This window comes from Camellia sinensis, chromosome 2 (assembly GCF_055761805.1).
Source record: "Camellia sinensis isolate YWXY chromosome 2, ASM5576180v1, whole genome shotgun sequence".
NCBI lineage: Eukaryota > Viridiplantae > Streptophyta > Magnoliopsida > Ericales > Theaceae > Camellia > Camellia sinensis.
This window is the reverse complement of record NC_138962.1, coordinates 98,663,325-98,682,452: the sequence shown is the minus strand read 5'-3', so window position 1 is coordinate 98,682,452 and position 19,128 is coordinate 98,663,325. Positions and strand designations below refer to the sequence as shown.

At 34.1% G+C, this 19,128-nt stretch overlaps 2 long non-coding RNA genes across 2 annotated transcripts; both read left to right on the top strand.

Annotated features, from left to right (window-relative positions):
- The first annotated feature begins 10,855 nt into the window (after positions 1-10,855).
- Positions 10,856-14,449, top strand: LOC145820220 (uncharacterized). Its single transcript, XR_014361397.1, has 3 exons — positions 10,856-11,232; positions 13,832-13,943; positions 14,086-14,449. It is a non-coding gene; the product is annotated as an uncharacterized LOC145820220 (long non-coding RNA).
- Positions 11,436-13,738, top strand: LOC145820219 (uncharacterized). Its single transcript, XR_014361396.1, has 3 exons — positions 11,436-11,721; positions 12,645-12,697; positions 13,464-13,738. It is a non-coding gene; the product is annotated as an uncharacterized LOC145820219 (long non-coding RNA).
- Positions 14,450-19,128: the final 4,679 nt, after the last annotated feature.

The following is a 19,128-nucleotide window of genomic DNA, read 5'->3' as shown; positions in this document are numbered from 1 at the left end:
AGGCTTTTTAGCCCCAGGCTAAAATAGGCAAAAAGTTAAAAAGCCAAAAAGTCAACCCACATCCCAAACGAATCCCTTCATGTGTCTATTTGGTACAGTTTATTGTAAGTTAAAGGTTAGTAATAAAAAAGACGCTGAAAGCATTATTTCTCTAACATTATGGTAATTAACTTTTTCAACTTATTTAAAAATAAAAGTTGCACCAACAGGCTAATACGCAACTCTGAAATTATAATTAAAAAAAAAAACTACAAACAATTCATGTAAATTATATTGAAAATCGTCTCATAAAAATTGAAAAAGTGAATGTGGGTTAATAGTGTGAAAACAGTTGGTACTATGAATTCCAAAAACCAGCGGGTGGTTCCCGCTGTTACAACACTTAACTATTTTTGAAAGGGCAAACTCCACCTATTTTTAAAATTTTTTATTGAAATTTATCAATTGAAATAATGTTGTTCAAGTAAGGAAGTAGACAAATCTAGTTTTCCACACTACGATGGTAGTATGAGTCGCTGAAATTGGATTATTTAATAATTTTTTGAGTAGGTAATGGGTGATGAACTAGGACTTCTGATTTGATGATTATATAATATTATTTTGTGCTATAAGATTATGAATTCAGCCTCTATAAAAAAGAATTTTGTTTGTGATATTTATTTCTTCTTTTATTTTAGGAATTGTACTTGAAAGTCCTTTATTTCATCGTAAGCGTGAACTTGGGGTAATTGTTAAACTTGATGATTATCAACTTTTTAACCATTTTTTTTTTGTGGTTAAGCTAGCGGTCTATTTAATATAATCTTCTTCGTTCTCTCTCTATGGACTAACGTTTACACTTGGGGAAATTTGTCTAAACCATTGAAATGTCCAAATAGGATGATCCATGGACTAACATTTACAGTCCATTCATTATATTATGTAATAACCACAGTGTTTGTGTAGTATTCAAATATCGATTATAAGTAAATAATTCATACCAACTGACGCCATATCGTATCGGCTTGATGTTGATGAATCAATAATGGGATCTCCTCTGGTAAATGAGTCATAGACCTGCACAAGTTTTCATATATGAAATCGATATCCGATAACAAGAAGTTTGACAATAGTACATACATATGCTGACAAAATTACGATACGACCTGACAGTATATCGCAACAAGTTAGGGAAAACAAAAACAAAGGGTTGCCTGGAAAAATTTCTTGATAACTAAAAAACAGTTCACCACCTAAGAAAATGTGGCTACGCATTGAATATTACATGCATTTATATTGTTGATTAGTAATTCATTTCACATTATTGTGATAGGAGATAAGGTACACATGGTACCTGTGAGTTTAAAGATATTGTCAGCGCGTTGTCACGTCAAGCTTTATGACATGAAAACCCATGCTTTAAGTAGATTTCAAATCCACTACTAAAACTTTTTAGAACAACTAAGCATTTACCAATATGTACTAAATTTAAGACACATGATTGAATTGATAAAATGGTCTTCCCTCACGTAATGAATTTTTGGAAACTAAAAAAACAATTCATGACCTAACAAAATGTGGCAACGCATTAAATATGACATGCATTTATATTAGTGATTAGTAATTCATTTGACATTATTGTCATAGGAGATAAGGTTCACATGGTACCTATGTGATTAAAGTTATTGTCAGTGTGTTGTCACGTCAACCTGTATGACATGAAAAAACGTGCTTTCACTTTAAAGGAGTTGTCATTTTTTTGGAAAGAAGTACGAAGGTTTGAAGAGGGTTTCATGTAGATTTGAAATACATTACTCAAACTTTTTACAAGAACTAAGCATAGACAAATACGTAGTAAATGTCCGAGAAATTATTGAATTCATAAAATGGGCCTTCACCCACGTAATGGATTTTGGAAAAAAAAAATAAAAAAAAATTAGTTTCCCACATAACAAAATGTGGCAAAACATTGAATATAAACTGCATTTATATTGGTGATTATCAATTCATTCTGTGAATATTTGCATTTTTCTAACATTAGATAAACTGGTGTCCATCGAGGTCAGGACACAATCGACCATCAACGCACCAAAGTCTGCAGAATCTAATGCACAAAGGACACTTGCAACAACTAAAGCAATTGAAGAGATTTGCCACATTTGACCAAATCTATGTCATTAGTAATTGAAGTCGTAAATACATTATCAATTTACTGAATACTGATTCATTGAATATTACATTGACTCCAATTCAAAGAAAGTAGTGTGGAACTAATATGTAAAGAAGACAAAAAACTACTGTCGAATCGATCGGATTCTCGCTAGACATTTTCTCTTATCATGCCCTCTTTGCAAACACAAACTACAATGGTGCAATCCACTTTGTCTGGAAGTATCCATTTCGTTGTGGATACAGCTATGTTGAGGACGACCCGTTTTAACTTCACGTTGTCGAGCTGGAATAGCAAGCAAAGTTGGGTAATCATTGTCAGGCCAATATTGCTCGTGCGGCATGGGCCTAAACTTCTGCGCGAAGATACGCATGTGGACTTCCAACCTATGCACCATCGCCCAAGTCTGCTGTCACAGCAAGCATGTGGGAACATGGCAAGTGAAATAATGTGTACTTCCCACATGAACAACTCGGTGGTCAGAGACTAACTATTTGACGAGCACCACCCCCCATCCCATGCGGTGCTGTTCTCACCTCATATTCCCCTATTCCCCTGCAGGAAAAATGTATGTACGTGGATTAATATGCATATATGTTTAAATAGAGACTAACATCAATGATCGACGAGTGCGAAATGTTAATGTGTAGTGAATTCGGTGTATCTAATAAAAATTACCTATTAATCGGTACCAACATATGAACACTCGCTTTAGCTTGGTGCTCATCAATCCATCGTTGAACATTAGTCGTTTACAAGTGACCCCGATTACTCGCATTTTTAGCAATGGTCCTGCCCTCGTCAAAATATTTCACGAGCCGATAAAAAGTTATCTCAACTGATGCTGTAATGGGAACACTGCGTGCGCCTTTCAGTACACCATTGAAGCCCTCTATATGGTTTGTTGTCAATATGCCCCAACGACAACCACCATCATGGCACAATGTCCAATGAATAGGGTTCATCCATCTAAACCACCGTTCAACATTCTTCTCGAGCTTGTAGATATCGTCCATAATCTTGTTAAACTTCCGCACTTGTCGTGCAGAACCAGCTCTCCACACAAGATCCTTTGCCACTGTATTGCCGAATCTTTCATTGAAATTGCTACATATGTGTCGCAAGCAATACCTATGGTACCCTCTTGGTTGAACTGTTGGATTGTCCCAAATTCTTGACACGACACTAAGCAAAGCTGTGTGTCAATCGGATATCAATGTGACCCCCTCTCGGTCATGGCACACATGTCGCCTAAGCAGAGTAATGAACCAACCCCAACTCTCGATCATCTCCTTGTCAACAACGGCAAAAGCAAGAGGTATAATCTTGTCCGTAGCAGTCACTGCAGTGGCCGCAACAATCTTCCCTTCGTATTTCCCGTACAAGTGTGTGCCGTCAATGCATATCACTGAACGACAATACTTGAAGCCTTCTATTGCAAGTTTAAATGCCCAGAACACATAGTTCATGTACATTTCAGTTCCGATTGAGGTAGCGTGCAAATTCGGAATCATGTCCCATATAACAACTGTGCCTGGATTGAATGCCTGCAATGCAGCCATATATCTAGGAAACCTTCGGTACGACTCGTCCCAGGCACTAAACACCATTGCAACTGCCTTCGTCCTTGCAAGCCACGCTTTCTTATATGATATAGTGAACTGAAACTTCTCTTTCACGACCTCAATTATGGTAGGAAGAGGCAATTCTGGTGATATCTGCAAATATACATTATATTTGAATACATTACAGTCATAATGAAATCTTAAAAACAATAATGTATCTAGCATGGCACTTACCGTAATTTGTGCCTTGATGAAATAAGCAATGACCTCGGACTTGAGGTTGCAATTGTCCCTATTCATTCTAGGGTACACACACTGATACGACACTTCAAACCTTCTAATTTGAAAGAAATCTTTGTCTTTCAACTTCGTTGCCCGAACCCTCCAGTTGCAGCCGTGCTTGCACTCGGCCACCCAACTATTTCCTTTGGATTCTACGACCTTGCATTCTCGATTGCACTTCAGGTTATACAACTGAACAGCGTGCACTAGTCTTTTCTTATCAGTAAATATCATTCTTTTCTCCAAATTAGCAGTTTCGAAGTCCCACAATGGCCAACGTTTGACAACATCACGGCTAGTGATGGAACCATCATTGTCGAAATGCAAATTATGGTAGAAAGGGATATGGACATTTGTGTGTACCTCCTGCATATCATGATGCCCTCCAACTTCGTCATCATCGGAGTCATTGTCCGCACCTTCCCATGCACCATCCAAATCTTCCACGGAATCTTCATCACTTACTCCAACCTCGTCAAAGAATGGCACTGTATCATCGGAGTATGCATAATTTTGGACAGCCGTCTCCAGTGTACGTTGAACATTACAAACCGGTGGACATTCTTCATTCTAGTGGGGATATGGGGTTGTAAGAACCATCGGATTATACGTTGTCGGAGCACTTAGACCTGCTCCGGCACTATAATAACCATCTACATTCTGTGATGCATTTAATTGATTATAACTCTGAGAATGATTGAATGGAGGGTAATCTTCAGGGAACATGTGTGCAGACTGTATAAGTGTATTGTCAGGGGATTGCGATTGTGTCAACATTTGAGTGAATGTCCCACCCACCGGAATTGGCATCTCTGTGCCACCAAAATTGCTCTCCTTCTCCACGTAGATTTCCAAAAAATAATCAGGGCCTAATTTATGTGGGAGCTCTAAGACATTACTTAAGGTCTCATTATCTGTGATTGGCAGCAACCTATACTTCCCCCGATATGGGAGTCTACATTTAAACTCTAATCGCATTATTTCCCCATGCGTACCAACCTTCGGCACCATCATAGCCTCCAACTCGGCCAATGTTATCCCCCTGTGCACATTATACAACCCCTGAGGTTCGATGCCGTACGACACACCTTCATCGCGATTGCGCAAAATCTTTCCACCCCAATAGAACATAATGCTCACAAATTCCATACCTACACTTTGCATTCAAAGTAACTCAATTATTTCAAAATAATAAAGTAAGCACATTTGAGAGCAAACACCACATATATTACACAGGAGTGCCTTTAGGCATGGGTCTTTTGGTATTACAAAATATTTAAGTGGCATATCGACATGAACATGGAAATGAAAGTTATTTGCTCCATATATAATAGCATCCTACATGACTTATATTTCTTGTATTATTTAGAAGGATTATCTATTTGTACATTTAAACAAAAAATCATGTGCGGGATCATTTCTCCAATTATCATGAATTAACATTTGAATTCTTTTGTTGTGATTTGTCATGATTTCTTCATCCCTTCTTACGAGCTTATGTTTTCCTTTACTCTTTGTTTTATGTTGTTATGCCTTCCCTTTGGTATTATTATTATTTTTTTAAATAATTTTTTCAATTAAAACTCTTTTTTTGGGGCTTTCATGGGTGGGTGTTTTCAAATGCTTTGAAAGAACCTTTTCCATATCTTTAATTGATATTTTGTTTAGGTTTATCAAACCCGTTTTCGTCATGTGTTTCGCATGTAGTTGCTTTCATACTTTGATTTTTTTAATTTCACATTCTATGAAATAGCATGCACATACTGTAAGAACTCTTCCCACAACCTCACTGTGCGCGCCATAATTTCTCATTTCACCTTCATGTATTGAACCATCCATGCAAGACATTATAACCAATAGGCCTTTGATACAGAAAAACTCTACTAAATTAATTCTTCATACTATAAGAACCTAATTTTACAAGCCCTAATTTTTCATACTATAACAACCTAAGAACTTCCAACAGGAAAATCCTAAACTGTTCACAAGTTCAAACTCTAAACTACCATGCCCACAATTGTTCAGTCTGAAACAATAGTATAAAATATTGAAATTCCAACTTTCCATGAAGAATAAAAAGTATCTTGCCTTCTAAAAACATAAACACATTAAGCTTTTGGGTCAATCGCTAATCTAATAGATTCATGTAGCTACAGCTAATCAATTCACGCATGGAGTTACAACACCTCAGTTTAGAAGAAGCTCTGAGGATTGTTGAATAAACATTTGTTTTCTTAACTCCGTTTGATTGGGGTAATTACATTGATAAAGAGGTTATCTTTGCAACTTGGTAAAGTAAATGCTAGTCAAATAGATGTCAGATCAAGTGCAAATCAATGACACATAGACCCTTTGAACTTCTTTTGACTAAAAATCACCACAAGAATTAAGACCAACCAAAAAAGATTTTTTGAGACTTTATTGTGATAACAAATTAGCTACCAATTGTGCTCGTAGTCTAGAATCCATTAAGGAGCAATGCACCGATTGTTTATTTTTCCATGCCTACTGTTACAAGAATTTCGCAATTTCTTTTAATTTATTTTTCTTAAAATGGAAAACCCCTTTATCCAACTAAGCATTCACAACACTCAACATGTTCAAGTAATTAACTATTAAGAATTTATTAACATCAATAAAAGTTTTTGTTTTGTTTCCTAAATATTTTCATACACTTTCAAATCCTTTTGTTATTTCTCATGTTTTCGAAAAGTTTGAAAAGTTTCCAATTCTATTTTCATTTCCAACCTAACCGAAAGAACGTACGGAAACGAAATTTTGATCCTATTAGAGAAGACGGGAAAATTATCACATTTTAATAACAACATTTGATTTCTTTAACATCAATTTATAACCCAAGTTTGACATCACATATGCACACCCATACAGTACCACCGAACAAAGTACTAGCCAAAATTAACAACAAACAAAGAAAAAAGGAAAAAAAAAGCTTACTATAAATAAAAATAAAAAGAAGAAAAAATAAGCACTTTTTCATATTTTTTATTTTTCAGTGAAATTTTTTTCAGACTTCTCATAAATATTAAAATTTTAAGTATATTTATATTAGGTGCATCAAAATAAATAGATTTTTAATTAAAATCTAAAAAAAATCAAAAATAGATGAAGATAAAAATAAAAGCTCTTTTTTTTTCTTTTTTTTTTAAAAATTTCTAAACTCTATTAGAATGTGTGTATTTCTTAAATTTAAATTTATCACAATAGTACCTGTAACCCCGTGCAAGGCATGGGCATTTTACCCTAGTATCTATATATCTGGCCCTAAAGGGTTGCACTCTATCACAAAAATATGGTTTTACCATAAAATTGTGTAACATCAGTAACAAAATATATAATCTCGTTACAAATTAGCATAATAAAATGTCCAAAATTTTGTGGTTAATGATGTAAAAGTTTTTGGCTTAGTTACGATATTTTTTATTATGCCAATTTGTAGTTAGGTTATGCATGATGTAAAAGTTTATGGTTTTGTTGCAGCATTTTTTGTTACGTCAATTTAGATCTATTGTTATTGCACACGATGTAATGGGTTGGGCTAGGTTGTGGGCTCATACAAGAAAATTGTGGGCTTATTGTAGGGCTTGGTCAAAACGGGCCAGACTTCTATATCTAGAGGCTCTGAATTATAGGATTTTCCTTTCTTCAAAAAAGGTTTGATTCCCTTATTAGATGTGGGCTTTTTCTTTTTATATTTGTTTTGAGGATCTTTCTTGCACATATTTATAATTTTCTTTTTATGTACTAAAAAAAATGTAATTAAAATACAAGGAAAAATATGTTAAGTTTGTTGTGAAGTTTTCTCAAACCTATTATATTATTATTTGAAGGCATTTGTTATTCCCAAACTTTTAGAATTATGAACTTTTTTATCTTGTTTTTTCTTTTTTTTTCTTGCCATTTCTATTGACAAATTTAAAATCCAAATGTAGCAATTAAAATTAAATCTTCTAAAATATGCCCCTCCATTCCTCGGTCATTTGGCATATTAATTGCATGTTGATCATTCAAGAGGTAAAGTCTCAGAAAATTATGAAGTCCAAGTCTCCATCAATGGCCGTAGGGGGTTCAAGGACAACAATGTGATGTTCAATCACCAAAAACTCCAAGCAACTCATTGTTGTCCTTTGTTTTTAATCTTTCCTCAACCCACTTACAAAAATATATATATTTTTTGATTGGTATCCGGCCGTAATGACTGACTAATATGATCTCAAAAATACATATATATATATATACATATATATTTGGATTGGTATCCGGCTGTATTGACTAACTAATATGAGAGATCAATCCCAACGTAGTGGACAGTGGGATTAAGGGAAGAAGAAGAAGAAGAAGAAGAAGAAGAAGAAGAAGAAGAAGAAGAAGAAGAAGAAGAAGAAGAAGAAATCATAAAGTCCACTCTTTTGCTTATGTCTCATCTCTTTACTGACTGACTATAAAGCTAGTGTTTATATGGGTCAATCGTAAATAAGATAGTCTCTTGCTTAAAAATGCTATCTGTATAATTTGCATTTATTGAGAGAAAATTATACTACTAATACGTCTTGAATGTGGAGATTTAAAAGGTTGAATTTGGATATTTTAAAGGTTTGGAATCACTAGGAACTCCAATGATGTGTTAAAAATACCAAGTAAAATAGATGCACTACTTGAAATTGACAAGTTGAGAGTTAGCGAGTTAGCAAAACTCTTGCATCAATTCGAAGAGAAGATCAAAAGCTTTCACAAGGAATTTGCATTAAGGATGTGGTCGTATTAGGCGGGGAATAATGTCACAACTTGGGAATTTTATCAAATATTTGAGTTACGAATTCGATTTTAGATTTATGTAAAATTTTGTAGAAATCCCTATAATTAGGTAGATAATTGTAGAATTTATTCATCATAAGGTGGTGGAAGGATGTAGATAGCTTTCATACTACTAGATCATTGAAATTTATACACATGTAGACTATTAATTAAAATATATAATAGGCAATCATTTGGTTATAAAATGGAAGAATTAGATAGTTCCCACACCATTGGATTGTTGATATTTGTATATATATCTAGACTATTAATTGAAGATTTGAAGGCCAAAGGCATCATTTGGCCAAACTAACAAAGCAATGGTAAACTCTCCGTACTTCCAATTCGAACTTTACTTCTTGTGAACTTGCTATTTTCAATTCAAACTCTCTTTACTTCCAACTCAAACTCTATACCATCCTGAAAGTCCATCAGGGTGAGTACCACATGCACACAAACCATGGAAGGCCATGGCCTCCCTGCCTAGTATATATATATATATATGGGTTCATTTTATGAGACATGAACTACCTTATCTAATTTTCAATTTTATGCTCACAAGACATACGACTATGCATTAAAAAAATTTGATTTTTAGAATTTTGATTTTTTAGGTGTATATATAAAATTTTAATTTTTATAAAATTTTGATTTTTTAGGTGTATTACCCTAGTATATATAAAATTTTGATTTTTTAGGTGTATTAGCTTATGGCCAAACGTGTGGTGTGTATACTTGTATAAATCTGTGTGTAATGTGCTCAGCATCTCCATTGGAGATGCCCCAAGGATCCTAATAATGAGCCAAGGCCAGTAGTATTGCCCCAACTAGGAATGGTGTAGGAATAGAACACCACAAATCTAATCCCACTCTACTTCATTGCTATTCCTACTTTTGTTCTAAAATTTTGCCCTATATTCCCAATACATTTCCAAACACAAGATTATGTCTCAAGATTTCAATATTTCAAAATTCCACTACATCTTGTGGCTAAGAGTGTATTGAAAAAGAGGAAAATAAGGATATTATATGATAAACAAAAAAGGAGTGAACAGATGAGGGTTTTCAATGCCCTAGAAAATCGTATAATATCCACAAAAGTGAACTGAGATACATTGAATCGTATAGTGCCCTAGAAAAGTGAACTGAGATACAAAAAATCGTAAGCTATATCCTACGAATAACAAAATTTGTAACTTTTCAATGCCCTAGATTCAGCAATGAAATGAAAACCCCAAATTTCAAAATTTAATGCCCTAATTTCGAAATTTAAAATCCCAAATTTGAAATGAAAACCCTCATTTATGCGACAAACCTGAATGTGGGTGTTTGATGAAGGTGTTCCTCGTTTTTCCGGTGGTGTACTGTTGGCCGTTGTTCGTTGCTTCCTCTTCGTCGTCGGTCTTCCCTTCAGAGTTCGGCTGAGTGAGGGAGAAGAAGATGGGCTGGAAAAGAAGAAACAACTTTCGTAAAGGGAGAAGGAGATGGGTTTTGTGTAAAATGAAACGGCTTTCCGAAAACCGTTTACCATTTATGATAAAATTCTTATTTTAGGCAAACAATATTTATAAATTGAAAAAAAAAATTTATTAAAAATAAAAACGGTTTTACAAAAACCGTTTTCTATTTATTTTCAAATTATTATTTTAGGCAAACAATATTTATAAATTGAAAAAAAAAAATTAATAAAAATAAAAACGGTTTTAGAAAAATTGTTTTATATAAACTTAATATTAATTAAGTGTTAAGTAAAAACAATTTTACAAAAACTGTTTTTATGAAGGAAAATTTTATTATTTTTTTATTCATCAAAAACGACTTTGTCAATGTCATTTTAATGAAAATGGTTTTGGTAAACCCGTTTCACCCCATATTGAAAATAAAATAAAAAACACAACGTAGAGTCGGACTAAAATATTCAAAATGCCCCAAACAGGGAAATTGGCCCTTAATCACCCTTCTCTCTCTCTCTTAATCACCCCTTCCATTTCTGTCTTCTCTCATTTTCATTTCTCTCTTCTCCAGTGCTGAGTCGATTCTCCTCTGACTGTTGATTGCCGCAGCTCCGTCTTCTTGAAGAGCGCATCTGCTCTCTACCTCTTCGACAAGGACTTTATGGCCGGCGAAAACAGGGCGGCATCAAGAGATCTCCACCCTCTTGCAAGAAAACGAGACTTTAATGGCGACACCAGCAATGTGAAAGGTCATATCAAGATTTGTCTTTGACAATCAAATCACACCATCACCGATCTTGCCACACGACGTCGTCCCAAGAAGATCTTCTTCGACCATGCCCTAATTCTCCTTTCTCTACTAAATCGTCGATCTTCCATGCCGAATTGCAATCGTCGGAGCCCCTCCCCCACCATGATCGTCATGGTGTCTCCGTCAGAGAGTTCAAGAGATGAGACTACGTCCCATGAGGTGTGAGAACCCGAATATAAAAATTAAGTAAATAATTAAATAATAATATTACAATCTCAAATATTTTTGTGGTGAATTCTAAGGTGCAAATTAAATATTATTGGAGGATGTTTTAATTAATTTTAAACTTAAAAAAAATTTGTGGTGAAAGCATTTAAGTTAGAGGCAAGATTTATTATAAAATATATATATATAGAGAGAGAGGAGGGTGTGACTTGAACTCTAGACCACAAGGTTAATATATAAGACTCCTACCATTTGAGTTGCATGTAACTTATACATATGTTTTGTATATTTTTCTATTTATTTGACCTATGTGTGCCCACCACTAGTATAAAATAAAATAAACACAAACCCTACTCTATTATTTGTTCACCACATAGGGCAACAACAGCAGCCACGGGAGAGGGTTAGAGAGAAGGAAAAAAAGAAGAAGATGTTGCAATCAAAGAACTTTTGGGTGTGTTGTGTTGTGTGTGATCATCAAAGGTTAGCCCTCCTTGGTTTTCTTCTCTTCTTTTTGTTCTTCATCCTTATTCTATAATTATTTTGTTCATTGATGGAGAGGTTGTAGGTTTATGTATTGTGTATATAGATATCCTATTAAGAAACTTGAGGAGCTAAATTTATGTGTAAAGATTGGGTGTAATTTTCAGTCCAAAAAATTCTGCACAGAATCGCAAACTTTAAAAATCAAGAAACCATATCAAACGGATGAATTTTAATCTGAAATTTTTACAGTAGATCAATTACACATTGAATTGCATATCTGAATTTTTTCATAATTTTTGGGAGTCGAAATCCATATAAATTGAGGTATTCAAATCTGTCCAGGAAACCAGTCCGAAACAGTAAATTCGGGATTGTTGTTCTCTTTGGGTATAAATCCAAAAATTATCAAATTAGTGTCATTAGAACCGGTTACGAGACTAGTTTCGTATGTTTTTGGCCTTGCATTGATTGCTCGTGTATATTAAGAGAACCGTCAATTTCTTTAAAGTGCTGCAGAAAACAACCTGTTTGGATATAATTAATTGTAGAAAATTATTTTGATAAGCAAATCAAGTGAAACCAATTGGGTTTGAAAATTAGGATATATTAGATCATATCTGGAGGTTATTAGAATTTTTCGAATAGCGTGGAGTGGGTTTTGAAATTTTCAAAGTTAGCGAATAGATTGGGAAAACTAGTTTAAAACACTGTTTTATCTTAAAGTTATTTTTAGTTAAGTTTCGATCGGAACCTATGTCTTGGGTGATTTTAGACCTTGAAGAACATGAACTTAGGTAATATTTAAGAGTAACGGTGAGTTGGGTTGAGCCGTGTTAGTGCGCTTTAGTTTGGGGTTACTCAGTTCGTATTCTTTAGTGTTTTTAAATTAGCAGTGACGTGTAGTTTTCATATTGGTTCAGGGCACTAGTTGGACTTTCATACTCTATTCGAGGATTACATTATTTCGTTCCAGGTGAGTAGTTTCATGCTACGTATTTTTATAAATGTTCCCCTACCCTGAACTGTTGGAAAATTAAATTGTTGTTTCAAGACTAAACTGTTTTGATAAATTATTATATTATCAATTGAATCAAATTATTTCTGAAACATGTGTGAACTTGGCATACTGTAAACTATTTGTTTTGGTCTCATGTTTATAATGATGAACCACCATGTTTTGCGAAAACTGATGTGTATTGATTATTGGGACCATGTGTGTATTTAGTCCAGGGAAATTATTCCACTGTGTGTGGTGACTCTGGCCACTAGGGAACAGATCCGGGTTGGGCCGCGATGACTCTAGTGCTCAACGATTGTAAGGAAAAGACCTTTAAAAACAACTAGGTGACCTTCAATCGGATCGTCTTTGAGAAAAGGCCCAGGTGCCACCCTGAGGATGACTCTTAGTTCGGTTTTGGATCCAACGGGGCTTATAGCCTGAGAAATGTGTGGCAGATTATTTGTTTTTATTGGTACCCAGAAAATTATTGGTGTTCATGTTATAATCTGTTTTAAGTGGAAAATGTCGTTTATCATGTTCTTGCGAGACATGAGTATTTTAAGTGTTGATTTGTGGAACCTTCTTTTTGAAACAGATTGTATTTACCAAACTGTATGCCAATCTAGTTTCTGTGATATATAACTTATTTTGGAATTGAACCCTGTTTTCAAAACTGTATTTACTATCCATGTTGCTACTCACTGAGCTATCAGCTGACTTAGTTGTTTACCATTTCCAGGTGTTAGAAGGACTTAGAGTGGACTCATGGCGTAGCGGGGACTCAATTGCATGGACCTCTAGGGCATTCCTTTAGTTTAGAGTGTTATGTCAAGTTTGTGCATATTCATATTTATTCTTATCGAAGTTCATTTAGGATTATTTTTGATATGTGGGTTGTTTATATCCCATAAGTTTGGATGGCTTTTGATTACGGTTGATTTTGCCGTTTATAATTGTGGCATGTCTGGATTGAGTTTTGGTTATTTATTATTGGACTATTGTTTAGTTGTTCAATGTGATTGGATTCGTGTTTAGGCTTACGTGTGCCTTGGGCTAAGTCCCTGTGGGCCACGGCCGGTCATGCCCGGATTTGGGGTGTGACATGAGGACTTTTATACCCTTACGAAGGACTCTCTACCTCAAATCGACGTCATCAACGGCGTCGAGACTATGATCGTCAATGGTGGTTGTACAGAGGCAAAAAGAGCCGTTGATTTGGGTAAGGACTTGGATAATCTATGGTTTGAGGACAACAGTGGTGTTGAATTAGGGAAATTTAGGGTTTTTTCAGTCGTTAAGTCATAATGAATTGCTATTCATAATGCATGACTTCATCAATGATTTGGCTCAAGCAATTGCAGAGGACATCTATTTTTGGTTGAAGAATTATTTAGAGGATGACAAGCAGAAGAAAATTTCAAATAAAGCTCGACATTCATCTTGTGTTGCTAGCAAATATGACGGAATCAAAAAGTTCAAAATTTTCGATGATGCTAGATGCTTACAAACCTTCTTAGAGTTTTCACCGTGTAGGAGGAACTACATAATGGGGTACTTGCTTCATGACTTGTTGCCAATGTTAAAGTGCTTACGTGAGTTGCGTTTGTGTAGTTCTGGGATAGATGAACTAACAAATTCTATTGGAGATCTAAGGCATCTAAGGTACCTCAATGTATCCCATTCTCAGATTAGAAAGCTACCTAAGTCGGTGGTAACCCTTTACAATTTACAAGTCTTGTTCTTGAAATTTTGTGAAAAACTAGAAAAGTTGCCTATAAACATGGGAAACCTGGTGAACCTACGCCATTTTGATATGACTAATGCGAAACTATCATTAGAAAAGATGTCGCTACAGATAGGTAAATTAACAAAGCTACAAATGTTGTCAAATTTTATCGAGAGTAAATGTAGTGGGCATAGAATAGGAGAATTGGAAAACTTATCACACATTTGTAGGGTAATACACATATCAAACCTGGAGAATGTAAGTTCTACTAAGGATGCAAGGGATGTAAATTTAATATCTAAGGAGAAGTTAAAAGAGTTATCACTACAATGTAATGACTCTCATAATCCTCATAATGACAAAATTGAGAGTGATAGGCTTAACATGATAAGGCCTCACAATTTTTTGGGATGACTTACTATCCATAGGTATGGCAATTCAAGATTATCTAATTGGGTGGAGATACAATATCATTGTAGAAAAAAAAAAAAAATTTGAACAAATTGAATATGTTCAAAATATTTATGTTGAATAAAATAAATACGTTCATACTTGATATGCTGAAGAATTTCAATTCGTTCAGACGTGTTGAAAATATATTAAATTTTATATGTTATTATTATTATTATTATTATTATTATTATTATTATTATTATTATTATTATTATTATTATTATTATTATTATTATTATTATTATTATTATTATTATCATTTTTGTAAATATTGAACACATCTACTTTTTAAAAAAGAAAAGAAAATATACCAAAAATAAATTAAATTTAAGAAATGAAATTCTTAAGGAATTAAATTGTTCAATTTTTTATGTATGAACATTTGTAATTTGGTCAACTTTAATAATTTGAACAAAACTGTTTTGTTCGAATAAAAGTAATCAAACATTATGTAAAAGTTCAACTCTGATTTTCCGAACACGTGACGAACAAAGTCATATTCCCGACGATTATACGAATGAGATAAACAAAAATAAAAAACCTAAGTATTAAATTGACATTTTTATTGTTGCATTGTTCGATATCAACAATCTCAGTGTTATCCATGGTGTGCAACTCTTCAAAACTAATTGATTTCAATATTTTTAAATCCTAAATCATCAAAACCAATTGATTTTCATGTTCTTAAACCCTAAAACCAATTGATTTCAATATTCTTAAACACTAAATCTTCCAAACCAATTGATTTTAATGTTCTTAAACCTTAAAACCAATTGATTTCAATATTCTTATACATTAAATCTTCAAAACCAATTTATTTTGGATGTTTATATGTCTATATGTGATGATGGTGTGTGAAGAGTATTTTGTGGTTTTATATATAAAATCTTTGAATGGGTAGACTACACCCCTATGTTGTTTTTAGTAGTGTGTAAAAAGAATTTTCCAATTTGAGAATATTACAATCATTTCAAATAACACACAAAAAGAAAGAAAGTAAAATTACTCTTCTGGCCTTCATTACCTTTACTAAAAGGAATTAGTGTTCAAGAACAGAGAAAACATCACAACGAAAATAACACCTAAATCCAATCTCAATTTAAAACTAGCACTTTTAAATCTTTTGGCCTATGCCGCAAGTCCATCTAACAACCTCTACACCGGAAATTTGTGAAAAACATGTTTCATGGTGCCATTGACACTTAATAATACAATTACACAATGTTACAGTCACAACAACACATCTCCATTGCGTTTGTAATTAGTATCACCACCTAAAGATCCAAGTTGGAAGTCCTTTTTCCAAGAATATGTTAGTAAAAATTATGCTCACTCCCAATCGACAGAAATTGAGCAACAATTTAAACAAACAATCAAACAAAGAAACTAGACGACTATGCTTTTGATTTAAATGCCTCAACAGAATGAGGACTTCTTCGGAACAAAATTACAATCGACAAAGTAAACAAAATAAACAATAGGTAATTCTATAATGAAACCACCAAAGGTCATAAAGGTTACAAGTTACAGAGAAAACTACTCCTAAATTGAAAGAACTACTCCTAGATATAAGCTAAGTTGTTGTTGTGTTGTTGATGACCTCCTTTCTACCAAATCCTTGGCTCTTATATCTTCTTCCTCTTTTCTTGGCCCATGATTGCATGACTCATTTGAACCTGCAACTGCGATTGCCAACTGCCATGGTAACTTCCTCCCCACTTCTAAGTCTTCAAACTCTACCAAGCCTTCAAATCTTCTTGTCAAACCATCTCTCCTCCATGTTGCCACATGTCCCTTTACACTTCGAGCACCACATTGATAGGGTAACGCCTTCCATCTCGTACATATTCCTTTCCGAAAACAACCCACTAAGTTCATAACTTAGCCTGATAATTGCTCCATCACTTGAATCATTCTATGCACGTGCTCAAACTTTTCATGCCACCTGTCCCTTTGATTGATGAAGGACTTTCACTTTGACTCTGCCATGTGTCATTATCTGATTGATACACTTGTCGATAGAAATTTCACAAAAATGGGTGCAAACAATACCCCCTTATTTAAGTTAAATAAATAATAATGATTTTTAACTTAAACAAATTCATTCCTGGGCCAGATAAATAATGTACTTAATTTGAACAAATCTAAACACTGGGCCCACCATAAGCTATAAAAGCTTAAACCTTCTAACTTCACCTCATTTCAATCTTCTCTCTCTCTTTCGAAACTCCCATATTAGAACACCAAACAACTTAGAACTCTAAACAATGGCTCTTGAAATCCATGAAAGAAGATGAAACCAATGATGAACATCTTAGATTCCCCAAAACCATTAGGGAAATCACCAGCTCTCTAATGCTGGACTTAACTTTGATTCCAAGTACCACCACCGTAGCCAAAGCAACCCTAGAACCTACCTTTACAGCCTATTTCCTAGATGAACTAACGCCATACTGCCCACTTGCTAATAGCGAAACTCTGCATCCCAACCAACCAAAATTCAATTGGGTAAATTGGGACAACAACAAAAACTCTCTTAGATCATTGAGACAACTAGATTCTTCTTGGCAAAGCTGGGCCAAACGAATTGAAGCTTATGACTCAGATGTATGGAAACATCTAGGCATTAGTGAGGTAATTCGTCTGTTGACCCTCAAATTTGATATGAATAAGTGGTTAATTGCTGCTACTGCTTGTTTCTGGTCACAATCTTGCAACTCAATGCTCCTACGGTTTGGCATGATATCTCCAACCATCCTAGACGTAGCCTATTTAATTGGACTCCCCATTCTAGGATTAGAAATCAGTGCTTACTAGAACCCCCACCAGTAACTTTCACCTTTAACACTGACATGAGTTACATTGAGTTTATTAAAATATACAAAGGCAAAAGAAACACCCCTATCGATGACCAAGAAAGAGCTGCCTTTTACTTAGTTTGGCTTTGCTAATACCGAAATAATTATATTTTGAAAAGTTGGGGGTATTACAAAGGCAGTTATGGTGTAGGCAGTTATGCGTGTTGACATGAGTAGGATAAATGAGTGAAAAAGAGATAAAGAAAAAAATGGTGATGCAAGGAAGGTAATGGAATGAACACTTGAACCCTTGAACAACCACGGATTAGACACAAAAAAGATAGTCTCTCTTGTAATAATGCTAATTCTTCAAAATAAAACTCATTTGCCCTAAGGCATACATGTCAATTTATACTAGAGAATACCTAAAGAAAAAAGGTAAACTAAATCCTAGGTTAATTACTCCCTCTGTCCCAAAATAATAGTCCATTTGGGGGAATCCAACTTTTTTTAGTAGTACAATTATTGCATTTTTAAAAAGTTAATTTTTTAAAATTACCCTTTTGATAGTACATTTTTTGGGAATATCAATGTCAGAATTGTACTATTTATATTGTTTATTAATTTAAAAGAAAGGCAAAATAGGAAATTTATATTATTTTTGTACTTGATTTTTGAAGAGGGAATAATATTTTGGGATAATGAAAAATGGAATAAGGAACTAATATTTTGGGACAGAGGGAGTACTTGCTAACCAAGCCAAAATCAAATAAAATAAAAAAAATTACCAAAAAAGGAAATATACTGGAAAAAATCAAGGCAAAATCATATTCGTATAGACCAAGTTATAGACGAATCAATTACTTCTAAAAATGAAACATCGCGAAGCTAAAGGCCTAAATTTTGGAATTCGCCCAAAATCCATTGTAGGCCATTCAAGACTGATGGGTCTTGATCGTCATGAAATTTTTAATGTCTTGAACAAATTTCATGCCATTTTGAGCACAAGTCATCTTATGTCTACTAGTGCCTTTTACTTTTACCTTATTTATCAATAGACACAAGGCAAATGTAAACAAGGCAAAGACAAAGGCCAAGAGTATATTTTAGGTACACATGATTTTGATCTATATAATTTATATTTTAAGCATTTTTTTTTTCAATATACGTTTATAAGGGTAAATTTACTCATCTCCTTGAGGCTTGAAGAAAATACAATTAATAATCTTATATATGTTACATAATTACACTGACCTCCTGTGGATACCACATATTTTGATGCACCCACATGTCGGATTAGACTTTCTCAAAATCGAGTATGAACCATTGAGATCTATAATGACAACAAATCGTTTATCCCACAGTATCGTTGACCCACAAGTTGCCAAAATAGATCGATTCACATAAAAGAGCTGCCACCTATTTTT